We start from the raw sequence: 18,024 nt of genomic DNA, 5'->3' as shown, positions 1-18,024 counted from the left end.
AGTTTTGATTTGAATTTCCCTAATGATTAGTCATGTTGAACACATTTTCATGTATCTGTTGGCCATTTGTATGTTTTCCTTGGAAAAATGTCTATTCAGGTTCTTTGACCATTTGTAAATCGAATTATTTGTTTTTTTTTTTTATTGCTGTTGAGTTGTACAAATTTCTTACATCAAGCTTGTCCAACCTGTAGCCTGCAGACCACAGGTGGCCCAGGATGGCTTTGAATGCAGTCCAACACAAATTCGTAAACTTTCTTAAAACATTATGAGATTTTTTAGCTCATTAGCTGTTGTTAATGTTAGTGTACTTTATGTGTGGCCCAAGACAATTCTTCTTCCAATGTGGCCCAGAGAAGCTAAAAGATTGGACACCCCTGTCTTACAGATTTTGAATATTAACCCCTCATAGATATATAGTTTGCAAATATTTTCTTCCATTCTGTAGACTGCTCTTCCATTTTTTGATTGTTTCCACTGCTGTGCAGAAGCTTTTTATTTTGATGCAATCCTATTTGTGTGTTTCTGCTTTTGTTTCCTGGTTTTCTTTTTTAAAATGAAATTGAATATTTTATTTCTTATTTTGCTGCAAAGCTGTTGCTTCACTGTATAAAAATAGCAACAGGAAATGTACTATCTTGAACAATTAAGATAGTGTTGTTCTTCATCTGACACTGTACATCCACTGACAAAAAGTTCTCTACTCCCAATTACTTCCAATGGAAAGATGATTTAGTATTTTGACCCACATCCAGATATTGATATAAACAAGCTACAGTATTATATTAGGTTTAAGACAACAATGGTATCCTTGAATTACATAATATTAATAACTAGGTTTTGCCATAATTTCATGAATTCTGAATATTAGAGCCTAGTCTAAAAATCATAGGGTATTGTGAAAAAGAAGCATATTGTATTTATCCACAATCATTAGAAATTTTTTTTGTTTGTTTGTTGTTTTTTGAGATGGAGTCTTGCTCTGTCGCCCAGGCAGGAGTGCAGTGGCATGATCTCAGCTCACTGCAACCTCTGCCTGCTGGTTTCAAGTGATTCTCCTGCCTCAGACTCCTGAGTAGCTGGGATTACAGGCATGTGCCACCATACCTGGCTAATTTTTGTATTTGTAGTAGAGATAGGGTTTCAGCATATTGGCCAGGCTGGTCTCAAACTCCTGCCCTCAGGTGATCTGCCTGCCTTGGCCTCCCAAAGTGCTGGGATTACAAGCATGAGCTGTAGTTCATCTAGTTCTGAAGGGTTACCGAGTGTCATTGTGATCATCCAATCATCTTCATAACAAGATTTGTGTTGCGGGAAGTCAGGGACCCTGAACGGAGGGACCGGCTGGAACTGAGGCAGAAGAACATAAACTATGAAGATTTCATGGACATTTATCAGTTTCCAGAATTAATACTTTTATAATTTCTTATGCCTGCCTTTACTGCAATCTCTGAACATAAATTGTGAAGATTTCATGGACATTTATCAGTTCCCAAAACTAATACTTTTATAATTTTTTATGTCTGTCTTTACTTTAATCTCTTAATCACGTTATCTTTGTAAGCTGAGAATGTACATCACCTCAGGACCACTATTGTACAAATTGATTGTAAAACGTGTGTTTGAACAATATGAAATCAGTGTACCTTGAAAAAGAACAGAATAACAGCGATTTTCAGGGAACAAGGGAACATAACCATAAGGTCTGACTCCCTGCAGGGTCAGGCACAATAGAGCCATATTTTTCTTCTTGCAGGGAGCCTATAAACAGATGTGTGAGTAGGAGAGATATCGCTGAATTCTTTTCCCAGCAAGGAATATTAAGAATTAATACCCTGGGGAAGGAATGCATTCCTTGGGGGAGGTCTATAAACAGCCACTCTGGGAATGTCTGTCTTATGCACTTGAGATAAGGACTGAAATAAGCCCTGGTCTCCTGCAGTACCCTCAGGCTTACTAGGATTGGGAAATTCCAGCCTGGTAAATTCTAGTCAGACTGGTTCTCTGCTCTCTAATGCTGTTTCCTGTTAAGATGTTTATCCAGACAATATGTGCACAGTGGGACATAGACCCTCATCAGCACAGCAGGGCATAGACCCCCAGCAGTAATTCTGATTTTGCCCTTGCCTTGTGATCTTTATTGCCCTTTGAAGCATGTGATCTCTGTGACCTACTCCCTGCACATATACCCCCACCCCTTTTAAAATCCCTAATAAAAACTTGCTGGTTTTGCGACCTGGGGTCGTCACGGTCCTACCAATATGTGATGTTACCCCTGGAGGCCCAGCTGTAAAATTTCTCTCTTTGTACTCTTTCTCTTTATTTCTTAGACCAGCCAACACTTAGGGAAAATAGAAAAGAACCTACATTGAAATACTAGGAGCTGGTTCCCCCAATAGATTTGTTGACAACTCTGGATTTTCTTCAAGGGATTCTGATAAAGGAGAAAAGAGTTCATTAGTAGCTTTCATACTTTCCAAAGCACCAAACTCATCTTGTTTGTTCAATTTTGTCCCAACTTCAGGCCGACTACAGTAAACAACAGCTCCCAAAGATCTCTGTGCAAATTGCTGATTCGCACTGTTACAATACCATTTTCTGTTATTATGCATTCATGTTTCTCTGTGAATTTATGCAGTGAGAGCAGAACATGTCTAGAAGTCACCCACCCTCAGCCACCAGAGCCTCTGCAGGCAAGGCCCAGCAGGTGCTGAGGGTGCATGCAGGCTACATACCACTGCCTGCAAACTCCACGCCACTCTCAGTGCCATGTTCACAGGAGCTTTTCTTCTTATATCTATTAAAAAAATAATTCTCCAGAAAAATGGCAAGTGGCTTTTTTCCTATTTTTCTTTCTATGAATTTTATGGTTTTAGGCCTTACATTTAAGTCTTTGATACATTTTAAATTAATTTTCATGAGTGGTGGAAGATAAGGTTTCAATTTCATTCTTTTACATGTGGATATCCAGTTTTTCCAACACCATTTACTGAGGAAACTGTCCTTTCTTATTTTGTTTTCATCTTGGCACCCCTGTCAAATATTAGTTGACTGTATACCTGGGAGTTTATTTTTAAAATTATTACTAAATAATCACTTAAAGTAGTTAACTATTTTTAATTATTAAGAAATAACATTATTACATAATTATTTAAAATAATAATTATTTTAAAAATTTCTAAAACTGTCAAAAAGAATAAACTACTTAGGAATAAATTTAACCAAAGAGGTGAAAAATCAGTACACTGAAAATTATAAAACACTGATGAAGGAAATTTAAGACACAAAGCAATGAAAAGATATCCTATGTTTATGTGTTGAAATAATTAATGTTAAAATGTTCATACTGGAGTAATATTGGCAAGCTAACCTACACTAGAAGCCTTTAGTGCTCATCTGCACACAAGGAAAAAAGCCTGACTAAAAAACTACATCTTGATAGAATAGCTAAAAGAGGGCACCAGAGTACAGCAAAGGAGAAGCAGAAACCCTGTAGAGCACAGAAACCCAGGATGGTCTCAGAGAATGGAAGGAAACACCTTGGCTCTGCCACCTCATCCCCTAGTTATGATCAGGTCAGAACCAGGAAGGATTTCTTACTGCAGCGAAAAGGTAAGCAAGAGGCCCTCAGCAGCCTCTATCACCACATTGGACACCTATAGTCCTCACCACTGGAAACTCCTGCAGTTGTCACAGGTGCAAAGCCCACCTGAGGGAGCTTCTTGGAGTTCACATGACTGTGCTCCTCCCAAAGGAGTTGACACTGTGCCCCATTCATCCTGGCTGATGGGGCTGCTGTACTGCAGCATCTTGGACTTGGAACCACTGCTGGAGGGTGTCCTGCTCTACATGTAAGAGGCTATGGCACACTTCTGTCTCTGAGACTTTGTTGCCATTGAACCACCCCTGTTTGGTGGAATACTATCCCTGAGCTGAGTTACTGCTATGCCCTAAACTGTGGGACTAACCTGTGGCAGAGCTGCATTATCTACCCCTCCCAGTTGCTGCTGTGCCCTGCTCCTAGGGGCATGAGCTGAAGCAGCATACTACCTCCCAGGGAAATAGTGTGTTGGCCACCGAAAGCACTTGCAACAACCTGTGCCTGAGCTGACATGAGAGCGTGTCTCCTGGGGAAGTGGTATCTTGGCTGCCCAGAGGAATCATTCTCCTGAGTCTGTTCTGAAACAGCACTCTGTCTCCTAGGGAATTAGTGCCCTGGCCACCCAGAGCAGCCATGACCCCTGGGCCAGTATTGAAGCAATATATTGCCTCTTGGGGAATTGGTATTTTGGCTGAGGCACGCATAGTCATCATTGATGTTGACTGCAGCCAAAGAAGCTGCACAGAGGCTATGCCGCTGCATCTATTGGGAAGTAGAGTCACCACACCCTTCCCAATGGGTACACTAAGACCCATCTGCAAATGAAAGCCTTTCCTATTAAAGCCACTCTGTAATATTCAGAGGTGGTGAATGATCCACCAGAAAAAGAGACGTCAAAGCAGGGACACAAGAAACATGAAAAAGCAAGAAAACATGATACCACTAAAGAAACACAATAATTCTGTAGTAACTAACCCCAGAGAAAAGACTAAGCAGACAGCCTACAGAATGGGAGAAAACATTTGCCAAATATGCATCTTACAAAGGTCTAATATGCATAATCTATAAGGAACTTACACAATTCAACAAGCAAAAAACAATCCTACTAAAATGGGCAAAGAACATGAACAGACACTTCTGAAAAGAAGATATGCGTGTGGCCAAAAAATATATGAAAAAATGCACATCATCACTAATCATTAGAGAAATGCAAATCAAAACCACAGTGAGATACCATCTCATGCCAATCAGAATGGTTGTTACTAAAAAGACAAAAAAATAACTGACGTTGATGAGGCTGTGGAGAAAAGGAAACATTCTACTGGTGAAAATGTAAATAGCGTGGCCTCTGTGGAAAGCAGTTTGTAGATTTCTCAAAGAGCTTAAAACTACTATTTAACTCAGTAAGCCCATTACTGAGTATATACCCAAGAGAAAACAAATCATTCTATCATAAAGTCACATGCACTCATATGCTCATTGCAGCCTTATTTACAATAGCATAAACATGGAATCAACCTAGATGCCCATCATCCGTGGACTAGATTTTTAAAAATGTGGTCCATATACACCATGGGGTACTACACGGCCAGATAAATGAAATCATGTCTCCAGACACCTCATATAGGAGCATTCTGGCTGGCATCGGGTCAGTGCCCCTCTGGGACAGAGCTCTCAGAGGAAGGAGCAGACTGCCATCTTTGCTATTCTGCAGCCTCCACTCGTGACATCTCCAGGGGTGGGAGGGAAACAGATGAATAGGGTCTGGAGTGGACCCCCAGCAAATTGTAGCAGCCCTAGGAAACAGGGGCATGACTGCTAAAAGAAAAACAAACAGAAGGCAACAACAACAACATTAACAAAAAAGACCCCACAAAACCCCCATCCAAAGGTCAGCAGCCTCAAAGATCAAAGGTAGATAAACCCAGGAAAATGAGAAAGAATCAACGCAAAAACACTGAAAACTCAAGAGATCAGAGTGCCTAAATGATCGCAACATGTCTCCAGCAAGGGCACAGAACTGAGCTGAGGGCTAGGATGAATGAATTGACTGAAGTGGGCTTCAGAAGATGGGTAATAATGAGCTTGACTGAGCTAAAGGGGTATGTTCTAATTCATTGCAAAGAAGCTAATAATGATAAAAAATTACATGAGCTGTTAACCAAAGTAACCAGTTTAGAGAGGAACACAAATGACTCAATGGAGCTGAAAAACACAACATGAGAATTTCACAATGCAAACACAAGTATCAATAGCTGTATAGACCAAGTTGATGGAAGTATATCAGAGCTTGAAGATGATCCTGTGGAAATAAGGCAGGCAGATAAGATTAGAGTAAAAAGTGAGAAGAAACAAACAAAACCTCTGACAACTATGGGATCGAGTTAAAAGACTGAACCTACAACTGATAGGGATACCTGAAAGACACAGGGAGAATAAAACCAAGTTGGAAAACACACTTCAGGATATCATCCAGGAGAACTTCCTCTACCTAACAAGACAGGCCAACATGCAAATTCAGGAAATACAGAGAACCCCAGTAAGATACTCCACAAGAAGATCAACCCAAAGACACATAATCATCAGATTCTCCAACATAGAAATGAAGGAAAATATGTTAAGGGTAGCCAGAGAGAAAGGCCAAGTCACCTATAACGGGAAGCCCATCAGACTAACAGCAGACCTCTCAGTAGAAATCCTAGAAGCCAGGAGAGATTGGGGGCCAATATTCAGCATTATTAAAGAGAAGAATTTCCAACTGAGAATTTCATATTCAGCAATACCAAACTTTATAAACGAAGGAAAAATAAAATCCTTTTCAGACAAGCAAATGCTGAGGAAATTCATCACCACCAGGCCTGCCTTGTGAGAGATCCTGAAGGAAGCACTAAACATGGAAAGGAAAAAGCATTACCAGCCACTACAAAAACACACTGAAGTACACAGACCAATGACACTATGAGGCAACTACATAAACAAGTCTGCAAAATAACCAGCTAACATCATGATGACAGGATGAAATTCACACATAACAGTATTAACTTTAAATGTAAATGGGCTAAATGACCCAATCAAAAGACACAGAATGGTAAGCTATTCTGTGCTGTATTCCGTTGGTGTGCTGTATTCAAGAGACCCATCTAACATGCAAAGACACGTATAGACTCAAAATAAAAGAATGGAGAAAAATTTACCAAGCAAATGGGAAACGGAAAAAAACAGGGGTTGTAATCCTAGTTTCTGACAAAACAGACTTCAAACCAACAAAGATCAAAAGAGACAAAGAAGGGCATTACATAATAGTAAAGGGGTCAATTCAACAAGAAGAGCTAACTATCCCAAACATATATGCACCCAATATAGAGCATCCAGATTCATAAAACAAGTTCTTAGAGACCTACAAAGAGACTTAGACTCCCACACAATAATAGTGGGAGACTTTAACACCCCACTGTCAATATTAGATCAACAAGGCAGAAAATTAACAAAGGTATTCAGGATCTGAACTCAGTTCTGGATCAAGAGGAACTGATAGATATCTACAGGACTCTCCATCCCAAAACAATAGAATATAAATTATTCTCAGCGCCACATGGCACTTACTGTAAAATTGATCACATAATTGGAAGTAAATTACTCCTCAGCAAATGCAAAAGAACTGAAATAGTGACAGTCTCTCAGACCACAGCACAATCAAATTAGAACTAAAGATTAAGAAACTCACTCAAAACCACACAACTACATGGAAATTGAGCAACCTGCTCCTGAATGACTCTTGGGTAAATAATGACGTTAAGATGGAAATCAAAAAGTTCTTTGAAACCAATGAGAACAAAGAGACAACCTACCAGGATCTGCGATGCAGCTAAAGCAGTATTCAGAGGGAAATTCGTAGCACTAAATGCCCACATCAAAAAGATAGAAAGATCTAAAATTGACACTCTAACATCACAACTAAAAGAACTATAAAACCAAGAGCAAACAAACCTCAAAGCTTGAAGACAAGAAATAACCAAGATTAGAGTGGAACCGAAGCAGATAGAGACACAAAAAACTGTTCAAAAAATCAAGGAATCCAGGAGGTTTTTTTTTTTTTTTTGAAAAAATTAATAAAATAGACTGCTAGCTAGACTAATAAAGAAGGTAAGAGAGAAGAATCAAATAGACACAATAAAAATAATAAAGGGGATGTCACCACTGAAACCAAAGAAATACAAACAACCATCAGAGAATATTATAAACACCTCTATGCAAATAAACTAGAAAATCTACAAGAAATGGATAAATTCTTGGATACATACACCCTCCCAAGACTGAACCAGGAAGAAGTTGAATCCCTGAATGGACCAATAACAAGCTCTGAAATTGAGCAGTAATACATAGCCTACAAACCAAAAAAAGCCCAGGACCAGATGGATTTACAGCTGAATTCTACCAGAGGTATAAACAGGAGTTGGTACCATTTCTTCTGAAACTATTCCAATTGAAAAGGAGGGACTCCTACCTAACTCATTCTATGAGGCCAGCATCATCCTGATACCAAAGCCTGGCAGAGATACAACAGAAAAAGAAAACTTCAGGGCAATATCCCTGATGAACATTGATGCAAAAATTCTCAATAAAATACTGGCAAACTGAATCCACCAGCACGTCAAAAAGTTTATCCACCACGATCAAATTGGCTTCATTCCCAGGATGCAAGGTTGGTTCAACATACACAAATCAATAAACATAATTCATCACATCAACAGATCTAAAGACAAAAAACATATGATTGTCTTGATATATGCAGAAACGGCCGTCTATAAATTTCAACATTCCTTCACGTTAAAAACTCTCAGTAAACTAGGTATTGAAGGAGCATACCTCAAACTTATAAGAGTTATTTCTGACAAACCCACAACCAATATCCTACAGAATGAGCAAAAGCTGGAAGCCTCCCCCTTGAAAACTGGCACAAGACAAGGATGTCCATTCTCACCATTCCTGTTCAACATATATTGAAAGTTCTGGCCAGGACAATCAGGCAAAATAAAGAAATAAAGAGTATTCAAATAGGAAGAGAGGAAGTCAAACTGCCTTTGTTTGCAGGTGACATGATCCCATATTCAGAAAACCCCATTGTCTCAGTCCAAAAGCTTCTTAAGCTGATAAGTAACTTCAGCATAGTCTCAGGATCCAAAATCAATGTGCCAAAATCACAAGCATTTCTTTTTTTTCTAAATCATACTTTATGTTCTAGGGTACATGTGCACAACGTGCAGGTTTGTTACATAGGTACACATGTGCCATGTTGGTTTGCTGCACCCATTTACTCGTCATTTACATTAGATATTTCTCATAATGCTACGCCTTCCCCTGCCCCCCACCCCACAACAGGCCCCAGGGTGTGATTTCCCCACCCTGTGTCCAAGTGTTCTCATTGTTCAGTTCCCACCTATGAGTGAGAACATGCAATGTTTGGATTTCTGTCCTTGTGATAGTTTGCTCAGAAGGATGGTTTCCAGCTGCATCCATGTCCCTGCAAAGGACATGAACTCATCCTTTTTTATGGTTGCGTAGTATTCCATGGTGTATAGGTGCCACATTTTCTTAATCCAGTCTATGATTGATGGACATTCAGGTTGGTTCCAAGTTTTTGCTATTGTGAATAGTGCTGCAATAAACATACATGTGTGTGTGTCTTTATGGTAACATGATTTATAATCCTTTGGGTATATACCCAGTAATAGGATGGCTGGTTCAATGGTATTTCTAGTTCTAGATCCTTGAGGAATCACCACACTGTCTTCCACAATGGTTGAACTAGTTTACATTCCCACCATCAGTGTAAAAGCATTCCTATTTCTCCATATCCTTTCCAGTATCTGTTGCTTCCTGACTTTTTAATAATTTCCATTCTAACTGGTGTGAGATGGTATCTCATTGTGGTTTTTATTTGCATTTCTCTGATGACTAATGATGATGAGCATTTTTTCATGTGCCTGTTGGATGCATAAATGTCTTATTTTGAGAAGTGCCTGTTCATATCCTTTGCCCACTTTTTGATGGGGTTGTTTGTTTTTTTCTTGTAAATTTGTTTGAGTTCTTTGTATATTCTGCATATTAGCCCTTTGTCAGATGGGTAGATTGCAAACATATTCTCCCATTCTGTAGGTTGCCTATTCACTCTGATGGTAGTTTCTTGTGCTGTGCAGAAGCTCTTTAGTTTAATTAGATCCCATTTGTCAGTTTTGGCTTTTGTTGCCATTGCTTTTTGTGTTTTAGTCATGAAGTGTTTGCCCATACCTATGTCCTGAATGGTATTGCCTAGGTTTTCTTCTAGGGCTTTTATGGTTTTAGGTCTAACATTTAGGTTTTTAATACATCTTGAATTAATTTTTGTATAAGGTGTAAGGAAGGGATCCAGTTTCAGCTTTCTACATATGACTAGTCAGTTTTCCCAGTACCATTTATTAAATAGGGAATCCTTTCCCCATTTCTTGTTTTTGTCAGGTTTGTCAAAGATCAGGTAGTTGTAGATGGGTAGTGTTATTTCTGAGGTCTCTATTCTTTTCCATTGGTCTATATCTCTGTGTTGGTACCAGTATCATGCTGTTTTGGTTACTGTAGCCTTGTAGTATAATTTGAAGTCAGGTAGCGTGATGCCTCCAGCTTTGTTCTTTTTGCTTAGGATCGTCTTGGCAATGTGGGCTCTCTTTTTTTGGTTCCATAAGAATTTTAAAGTAGTTTTTTCCAATTCTGTGAAGAAAGTCATTGGTAGTTTGATGGGGATGGCATTGAATCTGTAAGTTACCTTGGGCAGTGTGGCGATTTTCATATTGATTCTTCCTATCCATGAGCATGGAATGTTCTTCTATTTGTTTGTGTTCTCTTTTATTTTGCTGAGCAGTGGTTTGTAGTTCTCCTTGAAGAGGTCTGTCACATTTCTTGTAAGTTGTATTCTTGGGTATTTTGTTCTCTTTGAAGCAATTGTGATTGGGAGTTCACTCATGATTTGGCTCTCTGTTTGTCTGTTATTGGTGTATAGGAATGCTAAAATCACAAGCATTTCTATACACCAACAACGGGCAAGCAGAGAGCCAAATCATGAGTGAACTCCCATTCACAGTTGTTACAATAAGTATAAGCTACCTAGGAGTACAGCTAACAAGGGAAGTGAGGGACCTCTTCAAGGAGAACTACAAACCACTTCTCAAGGGAATCAGAGAGGACACAAACAAATGAAAAATCATTCCATGCTCATGGATGAAAAGAATAAATATTGTGAAAATGGCCATACTGCCCAAAGTAATTTATAGATTCAATGCTATTCTCATTATTCACAGAATTGGACAAAATTACTTTAAAGTTATCATGGAACCAAAGAAAGAACCCACATTGCCAAGACAATCCTAAGCAAAAAGAACAAAGCTGGAGGCATCATGCTACCTCACTTCAAAGTATACTACAAGGCTACAGCAAGCAAAACACCATGGTACTGTTACAAAAACAGATATATAGACCAATGGAAAAGAATAGAGACCTCAGAAATAACACCACACATCTACAACTATCTGATCTTCAACAATCCTGACAAACTAATCAATGGGGAAAGGATTTCCTATTTAATAGGTGCTGCTGGGAGAACTGGCTAGCCATAAGCAGAAAATTGAAACTAGACCCCTTCCTTATAGCTTACACAAAAATTAACTCAAGATGGATTAAAGACTTAAATGTAAAGCCCAAAACTATAAAAACCCTAGAAGAAATTCTAAGCAATACCATTCAGGAACATAGGCATGGGCAAAGATTTCATGACAAACTTGCCTAAAGCAATTGCAACAAAATAAAAGTTGACAAATGGGATCTAATTAAACTAAAGAGCTTTTGCACAGCAAAAGAAACTATCTTCAGAGTGAACAGGCAACCTACACAGTGGGAGAAAATTTTTGCAATCTATCCATCTGACAAAGGCCTCATATCTAGAATATACAAGGGACTTAAACAAATTTACAAGAAAAAAACACATGGCTGCATTAAACCCCATGGGCAAAGGACATGAACAGACATTTCTCAAAAGAAGACATTCATGCAGCCAACAAATATTTCAAAACAAGCTCAACATCACGGATCGTTAGAGAAATGCAAATCAAAACCACAGTGTGATACCATCTTATGCCAGTCAGAATGCAATTATTAGAAAGTCAAGAAACAACAGATTCTGGCAAGCCTGTGGAAAAATAAAAATGCTTTTACACTGTTGGTGGGAGTGTAAATTAGTTCAACCATTGTGGAAGATGGTGTGGCAATTCCTCAAAGAACTAGAACCAGAAATACCATTTGACCCAGCAATCACATTGCTGGATATATACCCAAAGGAATAGAAATCATTCTGTTACAAAGATACATGCATGTGTATGTTCATTGCAGCACTATTTACAATAGTAAAGACATGGAATCAACCCAAATGCCCATCAGAGATAGACTGGATAAAGAACATGTGGTACATATACACTGTGGAATACTATGCAGCCATAAAAATGAATGAGTTTATGTCATTTGCAGGGCCATGGATGGAGCTGGAAGACATTATCCGCGGCAAATGAATGCAAAAACAGAATACCAAATGCCACATGTTCTCACTTAAAAGTGGGAAAAGAACAATGAGAACATATGGACACAGGGAGTGGAACAACACACACTGTGGCCTGTTGGGAAGTGGGGTGGGGGAGGTAGAGCATTAGGAAAAGTAGCTAATGCATGCTGGGCTTAATACCTAGGTGATGGGTTGATAGGTACAGCAAACCACCATGGCACACATTTACCTATGTAACAAACCTGCACATCCTGTACATGTACCCTGGAACTTAAAATAAAAATAAAAATGAAAAAAAGCACGTCACAAAGAAGAAAAACTCCACCAAATGGATAGTGGAACTGATTAACAATTTTAAGTAAGTTTTAGGACACAAAGCAACAGGAAAAATCAGTAGCATTTCTCTTCACCAATAATGCCCAGGCTGAGTCAAATCAAGAACACAACCCTATTTACAATAGCCACAAAGAGAATAAAATACTAGGGAATACAGCCAAACAAGGATGTGAAAGATTTTTACAAGAAAATCTACAATACACCACTGAAAGAAATCAGAGATGATGCAAATAAATGGAAAAACATCATGCTCATGAAGTGAAAGAATCAATATCATTTAGATGGTCATACTGGCCAAAGCAATTTACAGATTCAATGCTATTCCTATCAAACTATCAACGTTATTCTTCACAGAATTAGAAAAAACTATTATAAAATTCATATGGAAACAAAGAAGAGTCTCAATAGCCAAAACAATTCTAAGTAAAAAGAACATAGGAAGAGGCATAACCCCACCTGACTTCAAATTATATTGTAAGACTACAGTAACCAAAACAGCATGATACTGGTACGAAAACAGACCCATAGACAAATGGAACAGAAAAGAAAACTCAGAAATAAAGCTACATATCTACAACAAACTGAACTTCACCAAGGCTGACAAAAACAAGCGATGGGGAGAGGACTCCCTATTCAATAAATCGTGCTAAGATTGTTGGCTGGGCATACACAGAAGAATGAAACTTGACTCTTACCTTTCACCATATGGAAAAATTAATTTAAGATGGATTAAAGATTTAAATATAAGTCTTCAAACTATATCCTAGAAGAAAATCTAGAAAATACTCAGCATCTTGGCAAAGGATTTATGGCTAACTCCCCTAAAGTGGTTGCAACAAAAACAAAAATTGTCAAGTGGAACCTAATTAAACTAAAGAACTTTGGTACAGCAAAAGAAGTGATAAATAGACTAAACAGAAAACATACAGAGTGGGACAAAATATTCACAAACTATGCATCTGAGAAGGGTCTAATATCTAAAATCTACACGGAACTTAAATCTCTAAGCAAAGCATAAATGACCCCATTAAAAAGTGGGCAAAAGATATGATCAGAGACTTCTCCAAAGAAGACATACAAGTGGCCAAAAATATGAAAAAATGCTCATCATCACCAATCATCAGAGAAATACAAATCAAAACCACAATGACATACCATCTCACATGAGTCAGAATGGGTATTACTAAAAAGTCAAAAAACAACAGATGCTGGTGAGGCTGTGGAGAAAAGGGAACACGTAAACTCTGCTGGTGGGAATGTAGCTTAGTTCAGCCGCTGTGGAAAGCAGTTTGAAGATTTCTCAAAGAACTTAAAACAGAGCTACCATTCAATGCAGAAATTCCATTAAAGTATATATCCAAAGGAATACAGATTATTACATCAAAAAGGCACATGTACTCATATTTTCATTGCTGTGCTAGTCACCATTGCAAGGACATGGAATCAACCTAGGTGCCCATCAGTGGTGGATTGTATTAAAAAAATGTGGTACATATGCAACATGGAACACTACATAGCCATGAAAAAAAAAAAAAAAGGAATCATGTCCTTTGTAGCCACATGGGTGGAGTTGGAGACCAAAATCCTAAGGGAATTAACACCAGATCAGGAAACCAAATACTGCACGTCCTCACTTATGAGTGGGAGTTACACACTGAGCACACATGGATATAAATATGAAAACAATAGACACAGTGGACTACTAGTTGGGAGAGGGAGGACAGGGGCAAGGTTTGAAAAACTATCTTTTAGGTACTGTGCTCACTAGCTGGGTCCAATATACTCAATGAACAATCCTACACATGTACCCGCTGTATCTAAAATAAAAGCTGAAATATAAAGAAAAAACAAAGGACCTTAATATTTACATAAAAATTAAAAAGAGACACTTTTCTTGGGTAAAAATAGCTTATACTGCTGATGTTAATGAAGTTCTTTTTTGATAAAAATATTATATATAATTTATGTGTTATGTATTTATGAAAATAATAACCTGTTATTGACTCAAAGCTTTAATCAGAATCTCACATGGGCCACTGGCCTGTAAGAGTTTAATAATTATTTATCTAGATTGATTTCAACTTCCCAACTACTCAACTCCACTACTCCAAAACCCTGATAAGGGTTAAGGGAAAACAAAATCATTTAGGGTTACCCAAATGAACTGTCCCACTTCTAGTAATAGTGAAGTAGCTTGTTGTAGACCAACTCTTGCACAAAGAATAAGTAACAGGACAAAGTCAACTTCCCAAGCACTGGGGAGGTATCATGGCACTGAGGGCTTGGGGCACATGAGACTACAGATGTGACCAGTATGGATCCATGAACAATAAACTGCCACTTTTTGCTCCTTCAATTTATGGATCTACATAATCTCTAGAATCTTGATATAATCCCAGGGACAGAGGATAGTTCCAAGAATGACTTCCAAGGAATTTCTTGTTAGCCAGGGGTAATACGAACTACCACCACCAACAAAAAACCTAATACTTTGAAAATAACGAAATGCTATATGTCTTGTGTATTTGAGGATATATATACACATATATGTGTATATATATTATTTTAATTTAAAAATAAACTTTACTGTTGAAAATGCAAACTTGGCGAGGGCAGAAAGATCACAGACAAGGCTGCCACTTCACACCTGGAGGGTTGCATGGTGGCGGGTTAAAGGCACTCCTCACTTCCTAGACAGTGCGGCCACTGAGCAGAGGGTCTCCTCACTTCCCAGGTGGTGGGGCAGCCAGGCAGGTATTTGAGGGTATTTTATGCTAATTTGTGTGGACCTCATATCTGAGTCTAAACATCTCCTAGGGGCAATGTTTGTCACCAACGATCGATGTAATTGTTTTTATCTCAATTCAGATACAAGAGAATCAAGTTGTGACTACTTAGTTCAATCATGGACACCCGTTTTCAAAAGAACAACCCAATACTACTTTTAGGAAAAGGATTTGGTTCATAATTTTAATTCACCTCTCACATCTCCTTTAAAAGAGATCAGGCCAAAATAACAATTTTCACTTTATTTCTGTCTACTAGTATAATAGCATATGCTTTTATTTTCAATCTCTACTAGTTCCCATCTTCTCCATTGCTTGTTTTTGCATTACTCCCTGGACAGGCTCAAATAGCTTACGTTTGTCTGGAGATGTGACCTGAGCCTGCACACAATTCTGCTTTTGCTCTGATTTAGCAGTCTTTCTCTTGATTTTGTGTTATATTATATTTTATGTTGATATATCTCTTCCTTTTGCCTTTGCTCCTACCATTTCAGCACTCTTGATTCAAAGGCATGACACTGTAATCTAGAAATTTATACAGGACAAAGAAGTGGAAAGAAACAAAGAGAATGGAGCTCAGGTTGCTAATGGTCAAGACCAGAACGTGATTAGGGGAGCATAAATAGGAGACAGATGAGAAACAAAGGGGTCTTTAAACTACTTTACTTCCAGATAGCTAAGGAAGATGTATTCTTTTACTGGACCACCAAGTGACTCAATCCTTGCGTTTGTGTTTGTCTCTAAGGGGAACTGGAAACGAACGTTGATGTCTTATAACCAGTTCTTCCCCCTTGCCCTTTAATGATCAAATGCATCTCAAATTAACCATTGGGGAAGTTTTCTGAGCTTTTATCCTGTTTCTCCATGTGTATTTCATTATTCGCTATAGCTATAACTATCTTGTCACTTAAAAAAATCCCTGTTCAGTTTAAAACCATTGTTGAGAGTTTTTATGGAGGCTAAATTATGAAGGCATGTTCGGTTACAACTTTAGCCATTAGTGATTGAACTCAATCTCCAGCCCTTTTTCTTCCCTGGACGAGTGGGGCTGAAAGTTTCCATCCTCTAGTCACACGGTTGGTTCCTCTGGCAACCAGCCCCCATCCTGGAGCTGTCTTGGGAAACATCAAGAGTTACCTCATGAGCATAGACACTAGGCTTGGTTAAAAGGTCTTGTTATGAATAATAAAAGACACTCTTTTCATCTTAATTTTTTTTTTTAATGTTCAGCTAGGTAATTATTGTTGATTTTTTTCTTTCGTCTTTATTGCCCTCGAGCTGTTTCAGAAACTGGGAACAAAAAACAAATAGGTAACATAGGCTGTTTTGTGCACCTTTATTACTCTAGAACATGGTTGAGAAGCTGAGGACAAAACCCAAATATTATAATCAAAGATGCTCTTATCATTTCTATCAACCAGGAAGTTTTAGGGTTTCAGAAGCTCTGTGATAAACAACAATGAAATATGCATGTTTCTTATAATATCACAAGTTCAATATTCATAGTAGATTTTCTTGTATTCAACACTGCTCACTTGAGAATGTGGAGATGCTTGTGATGTTAATAGAATGGTCTACATTTTAGAGACTGTATGTGAATGATGAGGTATCTCAAAGCCCTTGGGTAATGATTGGAGGAAACCAAAATAAACTTCTCTAAGATAACTGCATATTGTTGAGCTGAAAAAGGTGGCAATGTGGGAGAACATTCTTCCCCTCCTTCTGCTTGCCTGTTGGCAGAACAATTTACAAAGACGAAGGTCTTCCTGCCCTCCTTTCTACTTTTCCCAGCTAAGGATTAGCTCCTTTATGATACTTGTAAAAGGATTTAGAAGCACACTTTACTCTTCCTGTAAAAATACCTTCCAGTATTTCATTTCTTTTTGGAATCCTGAAGATATTCTCTTCTTTGTCTTTTCACTATCATCCTAAAGGAAGTAGCTGAAGCCACGTTAATATAGAGAGTTTATTTGGGCCAAGGTTGAGAACAGCTACTTCGGAAAACACTTCCAAGTTGCCTTGGGACGTGGCCTAGAGAACAAAGGAGGTCGGGTGTGGTGGCTCACGTCTGTAATCCCAGCACTTTGGGAGGCCGAGGTGGGCGGATCACCTGAGGTTGAGAGTTCGAGACCAGCCTGACCAACATGGAGAAACCCCATCTCTGTTAAAAATACAAAATTAGCCGGGCATGGTGGCACATGCCTGTAATCCTAGCTACTCGGGAGGCTAAGGCAGGAGAATCGCTTGAACCTGGGAGGTGGAGGTTGCAGTGAGCTGAGATCACGTCATTGCACTCCAGCCTGGGCAACAAGGGTGAAACTCTGTCTCAAAAAAAAAAAAAAAAAAAAAAAAAAAAAAAAAGAGAGAGAGAGAGAACAAAGGAAAGACTGAAGATTTTAAAGAAAAAAGAATGAATCTGCAAAATCACAGAACCATCCCAAATGCTCATCAATCAATGAGTGGATAAAGAAACTGTGGTAAAGATATACAATAGAATGCTACTCAGTCATAAGAAGGAATGTTTTAACAGCATTTGCACTGACCTGGATGAGATTGGAGACTATTATTCTAAGTGAAGTAACTCAGGAATGGAGAACCAAACATCATATGTTCTCAATGATTTGCAGAGCTAAGCTACGATGACGCAAAAGGCATACGAATGGTACAATGGACTTTGGGGACTTGTGGGGAAGAGTGGGAGGGGCACGAAGGATAAAAGACTA

Source organism: Macaca mulatta, chromosome 11, assembly GCF_049350105.2.
Source record: "Macaca mulatta isolate MMU2019108-1 chromosome 11, T2T-MMU8v2.0, whole genome shotgun sequence".
Lineage (NCBI taxonomy): Eukaryota > Metazoa > Chordata > Mammalia > Primates > Cercopithecidae > Macaca > Macaca mulatta.
This window is presented reverse-complemented; position numbering follows the sequence as displayed.